General features: G+C 43.7%; 1 pseudogene; it reads right to left on the minus strand.

Moving 5' to 3' along the window:
- Positions 1-8,757: 8,757 nt before the first annotated feature.
- LOC122039318 lies at positions 8,758-8,829 on the minus strand (annotated as a pseudogene).
- Between the last annotated feature and the right edge of the window lie 459 nt (positions 8,830-9,288).

The raw sequence follows: 9,288 nt of genomic DNA on the forward strand, positions 1-9,288 counted from the left end.
GAGAAGGAAGTGCGCGCGGTGGTTCCGAGGTACGAAAGCCGGAGCGGAAGATTGCTCGGGGAGCAAGAGACGCAGCTAGCGCGAAGGTCGGCACGAGGTGTGACTGAGGGACGAAGTCTGCGGATGAGTACGCTGGTGGACGAGAAGGGACACGCGGTAATTCCGAGGGACGAGAAGCCGGAGGGAAGCACGCTCGAGAAGACCGGAAGATGGGTTCGGGTGAGCCCTATTCCGGATGTCAGAGATCACCCAAGCAAGCGGAGCCGGAGCAGAAAGACCCGGACCAGAGGCGAGCTGAACCAGAGAAGAGAGCACGGACCAAAAGTCAACTGGGTTGACTTTTGGCTCCGGGGCGCCCGGAACTATCCGGGGCGCCCGGAGCTGTCCGGGGCGCCCGGAACCATCCGGGGCGCCCGGAAGGGACTTTTTCACAGGATCGAGCTTTGACTCTATCCAACCGTTGGGGGATAAATTTTATCCCCCCAGGGTGCCCGGAACCCATCCAGGCGCCCCGACCAAGGCTATAAATATAGCCTTGGTCCAGAAGCTTTTAAAACAATCACGATCATTCTATTTCCAAACACTTGTATGCTTTAGTTGTAGTTAAGCTTCTGTTTTCTGTGCCTAAACGCTGTAAGAGGCTTCTCCGCCTGAAGGAGTTTTTTTGAGATTAATCTTCCTTGGATTAACAACCACATCGGTTGTAACCAAGTAAACATCTGGTGCCTCATTTTCTTCTTTTATGATTTTATTTATCTGCTTAATTCATTTTACAAGTGTTAGCTTAATCGTTCGAGGAAGGGTTGTTTGTTTTAATTGACAGGTTATTTACCAACCCCTCTAGCCGGCCCAACGGTCCTACATTCACCACCTCGATCTGATCGAAGTATCTTAATACTCTTGCCAAGCTGGTTCTGTACTTCATTCTTGAATTCTTTGAACTTTTCAAAGGATTCAGACTTATGTGTCATCAAGTACACATAACCATATCTACTGAAGTCATCTGTAAATGTGATGAAGTATCTATAACCGCCTCTAGCAGCAACATTGAAAGGGCCACATACATCACTATGTATGAGTACGAACAAATCAGTCGCTCTCTTGCTGTGCCCACTAAAGGGAGTCTTGGTCATCTTGCCTCGTAGGCATGACTCGCATATCTCATATGATTCAAAATCAAATGAGTCCAGCAAACCATCCTTATGGAGCTGGGATAAGCGCTTGTCATTTATATGACCTAAGCGACAGTGCCAGAGGTATGTTTGGTTCATGTCATTTGACTTGAACCTCTTGGTATTTACGTTATAGATAGGGCTCTCTAGATCTAGAATATAGAGTCCGTTCATCAGAGGTGCACTACAATAGAACATATCGTTTAAATAGACAGAACAACATTTGTTCTTTATTATAAACGAAAATCCTTTCTTGTCCAAACAAGAAACGGAAATTATGTTCTTAGTCAAGGCAGGCACATAACAACAATCATCTAATTCTAGTACAAGCCCGGGGAAGAGATAGATGATAAGTTCCTACAGACAATAGCAACTCGTGCTCCATTGCCTACTCGTAGGTCTATCTCACCCTTCGTCAATGCCCTGCTATTCCTCAGCGCTTGTACATTAGTACAAATGTGCGAAGCACATCCGGTATCTAATACCCACGATGAAGAAATAGAGAGGTTGACTTCTATAACATTTATACCTGAAGTAGAAATCTTATTTCTCTTCTTCTTAAGATCTTCCAGGTATTCTTTGGAGTTCCTCTTCCAGTGCCTTGCTTGTTCTTGATATAGGTGACAAAGATGTTTAACCATATCGTAAGCTCTCATCAACTCAAGTTGCTTCTGAAGCTCAAAGTTCATGGTTGCGAGCATAAGACAAGACACATCTAATGCGTCATCTTGATGCTTCTTGTAAGCATCTCGGTCTGCTCGCGTGGCAGTGGCAGGAGGAGCCTCCGGAATAGGCTGCTCCAGAACGTACAGTTTACGTTCTTGGGTGAGAACTATTCTCAGGTTCCTGTACCAGTCCAGGAAATTTGCTCCGTTGAGCTTGTCCTTCTTAAGGACAGATCGCAGAGAGAAGGTGTTCGTATTTGACGTCATGGTTATCTACAATAGAAAAATTTGCAGAAATAAATATCATATTCTTTAAAATCATTTAATTAGACCTTTAATTAAATGATGCTCCCACTGAATTCTATAATTCTTGTGGGACAAGATCCACATCATACTAACCCTTGAGTTAGCTTTGGCTAATACGCCCAAGGCTTAGTATGATCGGTAGGTAACGATTACCAATTACATCTCTATGCAACTCTTGTTTATAAAATCAATATCCGCATTTATATTAAAACTCGAGTTAGCTTTGGCTAATACGCCCGAGAGTTAATATAGATGTGATTTTGATCTATCTTTTCCAACCGTTGGAATAATGCCTATAGTTGACTCGATCCAACCGAGTAACTAGGAATTCTCAATATAATTGAGCTTGTATTCACCCATGCGTTGATAGGCGGGACCAAGATTGTCCCTCCGTACCCTACCAAGATAATATGTATTGCTCTGCTTTGGCAGATTCAACAATACATGTGATCGAGGTAGTGATAGGTATCACGGCACGGTTAGGCATTTAGAGTTGGTTCGATCGAGATCTAATCTAATCGAAAAGGATGCATCTTGTGCATGACTTAGATCTAATCTAATCGCAAGGGTGCATCATGTGCACGACTTAGATCTAATCTAATCGTAAGGCACTAATTAATTAATTACTTATTAAACATGCATCACATACACAAGCAATTAATTAACTTATTTGTGATTTAGTCATGGCCCTACTACGATCTTCTCAAGCCAATGAGAAGATTGAATGGTCAACCTAGGGTCAACAGCTTCTCCAAGCTCCTCCCTTTGACCACCTTGTGTTGCTCGTGCCCGCCTCGGAACTCCGTCTCGTGTGGACCCTCCACCGCTCCAATTTGTACATTACAATTTGAAACTCGAGTTACATTCGAGTCTAAATCTAATTTACAACAAGAATATAAGAGAAAGGCACGACGCGCAGGTCGTGGAAAAATAAAAACATACAACACGCGCAAACACATAACGGCACGCAGGCCGTATTATGAATTACAACACAATCCAATCATATTGGGTTTTTGGGCCATGACTATCACAAAATTAATATATAATTCAAAATTATATATTTTCATAATTTTCTATAATTTTAAAATAATTTTTACAATTTTTACGAGTAAAATTTCCCGGCGGTCCCGTTTAGCGGAACGGATCCCCTTGCGGGGCCCAGGGGCAGCGCCCCTACCCGCGATCTAACCATCGCGAGGGTTCGTTTGCCATCCAACAACGCCTAAACCCGCTGTCCCAAAACGATTTGGGCCGAGACATTGCCGTTTCGGAAAAATCTTCCCGGCGGGTTCGTTTTAAGCGATTTCGGGTGCGATCGCGAAGCAAATCCCCTTGCGGGGTTAGGGGCAGTACCCCTACCCACGATCTAACCATCGTGAGTTGCTCCTTTGCGATCTAATGGCACCTAAGCCCGCTGTCCCAAATGGATTTGAGGCAAAAGCCGGTTTTGAAAGATCTTTCCGGTAGCCGAAGCCTACAAGTGTCGAGACACTTGTTTCGCTTCTACGAAAAATTACCCATAAAATCATAAAAAATAATTTTTACAGAAAATCACAGAAGGTTTTTTTTCATAAAATAAAAACAAATCGTATAAGCCTTGCACGTGGCTCGATACCACTATTGGGTTTTTCAGGCCGCGCATCGCGGAAACCCCGAATCGCCAAGCCACGGATCTGCAAGGAAAACCGAAAAATACGAGTACGAGTTTAAAACATGATCAACTCTTAGATCTACGAGGGAAAAACATTTACCCTTGATGCGTGCCCTTCGCAATCCCGCAACGTCCAAAGGTAGCCAGATCTTGAGACCGTCAAGCGAACGGTCCTCTAGCGGTATGCACACGAACAAGGAGTGGTCTCCTACCACTCAAAGATGGAGAGGAGAACCCACAAGTGTGCTAGCACTTTCTAGGGCTCTCGGATTGGATCTAAAAGGTGAGAAAGGAGAGAATATAGAAGAGGAAACACATGTACACCTCTTGGTTCCCTCCTTTGTGACCTTCACCTTCCCTTAGGCTTTGGATTTAACTCACACTCCTCTTTTCCTCCATGAAACACACGACCATCAGCAAGGTTGAGAGAAGAAGAAGCACACAAGGAAGAATAAGTATTTACCACAATTGAATTGCCACAAGACAAAACCCATTTTTCCTTTAGTGTGGCCGGCCACACTAGTGTAACTCCCACATTAATGTGGCCGGCCACATTAATGCATTTGGTGTGTAACCTCCATGAGGTGGCACACCATTAAATGATGAGATGATGTGGCTAATGATGTGGCTAGATTGGTCATACCAAGTAGGATGAGTCAACCTTCATGATGATGTGGCAAGACATCAAGTCAAACTTGATGTTTCAACTTCCATTTGGTCAAGTCAAACATGACCAATTTTCTTCCTTGTTGAGTTAAATCCAACCTTTGATTCAAGTCAATTTTAATTTAATGAATCTCAATTCATTAATATAAATTGACTCATGAATCAAATTTAAATTAGACTAATTCAACAATTGAATCTAATTGAGTCTAACTCAATAAGTCTAATTTGAATCCAATCTTTGATTCATCATATGAATCTAATCCTATTGGTTCATCATATGAACCTAATCTCCATGCACATGTTCTTTGTGTGTGACCCAATAGGTTCTTGTAACGTTGGTAATGTTTCTAAACTCCTTTAGAAACATAAGCAATGAGCGGCATCTAGCAATACATCATTGCTACCCAAGTTACAAGAAATGTTGAGATCCAACATCACCTTGTGACTACTAATTGTGACTCCTCACAATATGTGACAAGTGTCCTTCTATCCTAGACATCTAGATTGATCAATGTGAGGCATAGACCGTGTCATCCTCTGACCAATCTAAATCTTGAACTCCGAGTAGACTCACTCAATCAAATGAGCTCAATATCTCATATTGACTCATTTGGGTATGGCCATACACTTCGTGGTCTCACTCTATCAAGAATATCGATGTCTCTCCCATCATATAGGAGGGATAGATCCCATCTACATCACTCACATCCCTCTGCATAATTTGTTATATACCTAGTAATCGCCTTTATAGTCCACCCAATTACGGGTGACGTTTGACGAAACTAAAGTACATAACTCCTTATGTAGGGATCCATGGTGACTTCAGGTCTAAGGACTAATAGTCATACTAATGCCACATGAGAAAGTATATGACACTCATATAATGATCCATGATACTTTCTCATGGCGGGTCATTCAGTATACATTCTCTAATGCATACCCATGTGTTAGCTTGATATCTCTATATCCATGACTTGTGAGATCAAGTCATCGAGCTGACCTACATGCTAGTCTTATTGTATTAACATTATCCCTGAATGTTAATACTCGACTAGGAATGATTTAGAGTAGTGTTCCCTATATCATCTCACTATCGATTCAACTAATCGATTGATATAGGTATGAACGTTCTACTCAAGGACGTTACTATACTTATTTTATCTGACACTAATACAAATAAACATAATAACCAAAAACCAATGCCTTTATTAATATACAAAAAATATGATATACATGAGTCCATACAATCATCAAATGATTGGCTCTAGGGCTCTAACTAACACCTAATTCGTATAATCAATCTAATTAATTTATCATCCACATTACACTAATTAAACTAACCAAACAACATTAATTAAATCAAAGCATAATTAATGAATTAATTAACGTTTACCTACTAGTTTGTGTTGATGACTTAGATGTTGCCGGTACATGATGACCGTCGTCGGTTTGGAAGGACAGGGACGACAACGATGAAACTGATATCCTTGGGCTGAGATCATTGCTACTAGCAATGATAGCAGGTCCGACGATAGGCACCAACAATTTTTTGTCGGATCAATGGCAGGAAGAAGGGCTGCCAGCGATTGGGAGGTTGCAGCAATGAGCAAGGAGAGTCTTTCTCCTGGTTTTTCGGTGCCCTTCGTGGCTACTAGAAGGCAGGCAGCCGGGAGGGAGGATGGCAGCAATAAAAAGGGAAATCCGGCCATGGCTGCTCGCGAGGATGGTGACTTGCGAGAAGAGGTTAGTGGGCTATAACACGAGAGTAGGCGACGATGGTCATTGTGACTCAACTTCTCGTGAAAGGCACTTAGCGAGTACCAACCACCACTGACGACAGGGTGAACAGACGGGTGGCTCGCCTTGGCTGGCCACCAAGGACGGTGGTGTGGGTAGCGGCACACGACGCTGACGACCGATGGTGAGGTGTGTATTGCTCGTGGGGAAGGCAGCGACGACGGTGGTCTCGGATCGGTTGCATGGCGGAGAGCATCGCTGTCGCATGAAGAAGATGCACAGAATAGACTCGAATCGCACGACGTGAGATCCCATCGAAGAGTGGAGGAAAGGTGGAGAGACACGACGGTGGCGGTGAGAGACGATTGGGTGATGTGCGCAAATAGTATGATCTTATACGCATGTTTTAGCGCACATTCACTTGACTTATGCCCATATATTCTTCACATGATCGCATCTTTTATCTTGTATTCATCATATCTATTGCGTTGTTCGGATATCTGCTCTTTGTTTGATTTTATGTTGACAGGAAAGATTTTTTGGAGTCGGAACAGAAAGTATTGATGCACCGGAACCAACCAGACAACACGGTCGTGCAACCCTGCACGGCAGTGTGGCCAAAGAGGAGAGGAAGAGCACACGGTCGTGCAACCCTGCACGACCGTGCGACCAAAATAGTGACAAGTCAACATACGGTCGTGCAACCCTGCACGGGCGTGCCACCCCAGGCAGAGAAGGAGATTTGCATGGCCGTGCACCCTTGCACGGCCGTGCCCCAGGAGACAGAGCCCAGGGGCTACACGACCATGCGATCCTGCACGACCGTGCAACCACACATAGAACCGGAGAAGGGCGTGGCCGTGCCACCCTTACACGGTCGTGCCACCGCGGCCAAACCCTAAGGCTATATAAGGGTTTTAACCCTTTTTGCCAGGGGGAGGCGAGCCGTCAGGGAGAAAAAGATCTTGGAGCATTTCTACGCCGCTTTGGACCACCGTTCAGCGAACTTCCACCACCACATTGACTCCAGAAGCTGAGAGTTGGATCTGAAGGCCACTCTTCGACGCCCGATAAGCTTATTCCTTCTTACTGAGAATTATATGTTTGTCTATACTATGTTTTCAGATATCTCTCTAGCATTCATGGAGTAGATCCCTTGTTCTGGGATTAGGGAGTAGTCGTGGTACGAATTGATGTAAGACTCGTATTGTGTTTATACTTGTTGGATGAACTTTCATGCTTTGTTTCAATTGCTAATTGCTTACTTTTGATTGTGAAGAACTTGTCAGCCTCGTAGAGGATTACCTCTAGATCGTATATCCGAGGGGGCCTAGTAACAAGGGTAACCCGTTCACGGATATCTAGGATAACTCCTTGAGCGGAAGGTAGATTCTCCCCAAGGGAGCGAGATACCAGGCTTAGCTCTACTCACTATTGTTAATTTACCAGTTAGAGTTATGTCCTCAAGATTTGTCGAGGTGCCCTAGTGATAGGGGTAAACCGTGACAGGACTTCTTAGGGCATTATACTATTCTGCCGCTTGAGAATACCCGCTTAGCTTCCGACAATAGCAAGAATAAAGGCAGCGAGAGTAAGACAAACCGAGACACATCAATACTACCACGACGAAACCGACCCTCTAGAACTCCTCATCACCAAGTGAATATTTTGACCTTGCGACTCTCAACTCTCTCCCTCGACCTTTCTTTTCCCTTAGCCTGACAAAGACCATTGGTAGTCTAGCTAACCATAAGTGAGCGATTGCTAGTGCTTATAGCCAGTCCTTGTGGGATCGATATTTTTATTATTGACGATGAATCTGTGCACTTACGGAAGCGTAACAAGTTTTTGGCGTCGTTGCCAGGGACTGCATCCATAACACTAGCTAAGTCATATTGGATTAGACTAGGCTTGTTTTCTTTATTCTCTGCATAAAAAATCTACTAATAATAAAATATTTTCATTCTTCTTCCTTACTGCATTCAATTTTTTATTTCTTGCTGTCATATTTTCTAACTTGTTCTCTTTTCTTTTGCATGCGTAGAGCTAACCTTTCAGGGCAGCTGCTACCATTTGATCCAGAGATTGACAGGACCTTTCTGAGGAGAAGGAATTTACAGAAAGCTTTCCAAGCAACAAAAGAATCCTCAGGAATGGACGATAAACTGCTGAAAGATTATGCGACACCATATGCACGAGGGGTCTGATCCAGTATCACCCGACCACCCATCGACGCTGACAACTTTGAGATCAAGCCCGCAGTAATCCACATGGTCCAGCAAAATCAATTTAGAGGGGGGCCACACGAAGACTCGAATCATCATCTAGAGCTGTTTTATGAAATTTGTGGCACGATGAAGGTGAATGAGGTTCCTCCAGAATCGGTGAGACTGCTTCTTTTTGAATTTTCTCTGAAAGACAGGGCCAAGTAGTGGCTGAATTCTCTACCAGCAGATAACATATCATCTTGGGAGCAATGTGAGCAGAAATTCTTAGACAAGTTCTACCCCCCAAGCAAGACTACCTACATGAGGAACCTGATTGCCAGCTTCAAGCAGATAGACTCAGAATCCCTATTTGAAGCCTGGGACCGGTTCAAGAGCATGCAGAGACAATGTCCCTATCATGGCCTTGAGAAGTGGCTGGTTCTACACACCTTCTACAATGGAATAAATTATCACACGAAGGTATCATTAGATTCTGTGATAGGAGGAGAACTGATGAATAAAAGCCTTGATGAAGCTGAAGAGATAATAGAGATTGTGGCACTAAACCACCATCAGTGGGCATCTGAGAGATTTAGCGGTGCTTTCTCAGGAAATCAGATGAAGGAGTCAGGAAAATTCATGGTGAATGCATTCACACTCATGTCTGTGAAGTTGGACGCCCTGACTAAGAAATTTGAAGCCATGGGTAGCAACACAGCTAATACAATAGTTTGTGCTTGTGACATCTACGGAAGTGTGGACCACACTCAAGACACTTGCCCCCTTGGGCCAATGTAGGCACAGATAAACCAGCTTGAGCAATGCGATGCAATAACAGGCTACAATCAGAGGCAAAACAATCCATACTCCAACACATACAAACA

This window comes from Zingiber officinale, chromosome 1A (genome assembly GCF_018446385.1).
Source record: "Zingiber officinale cultivar Zhangliang chromosome 1A, Zo_v1.1, whole genome shotgun sequence".
Lineage (NCBI taxonomy): Eukaryota > Viridiplantae > Streptophyta > Magnoliopsida > Zingiberales > Zingiberaceae > Zingiber > Zingiber officinale.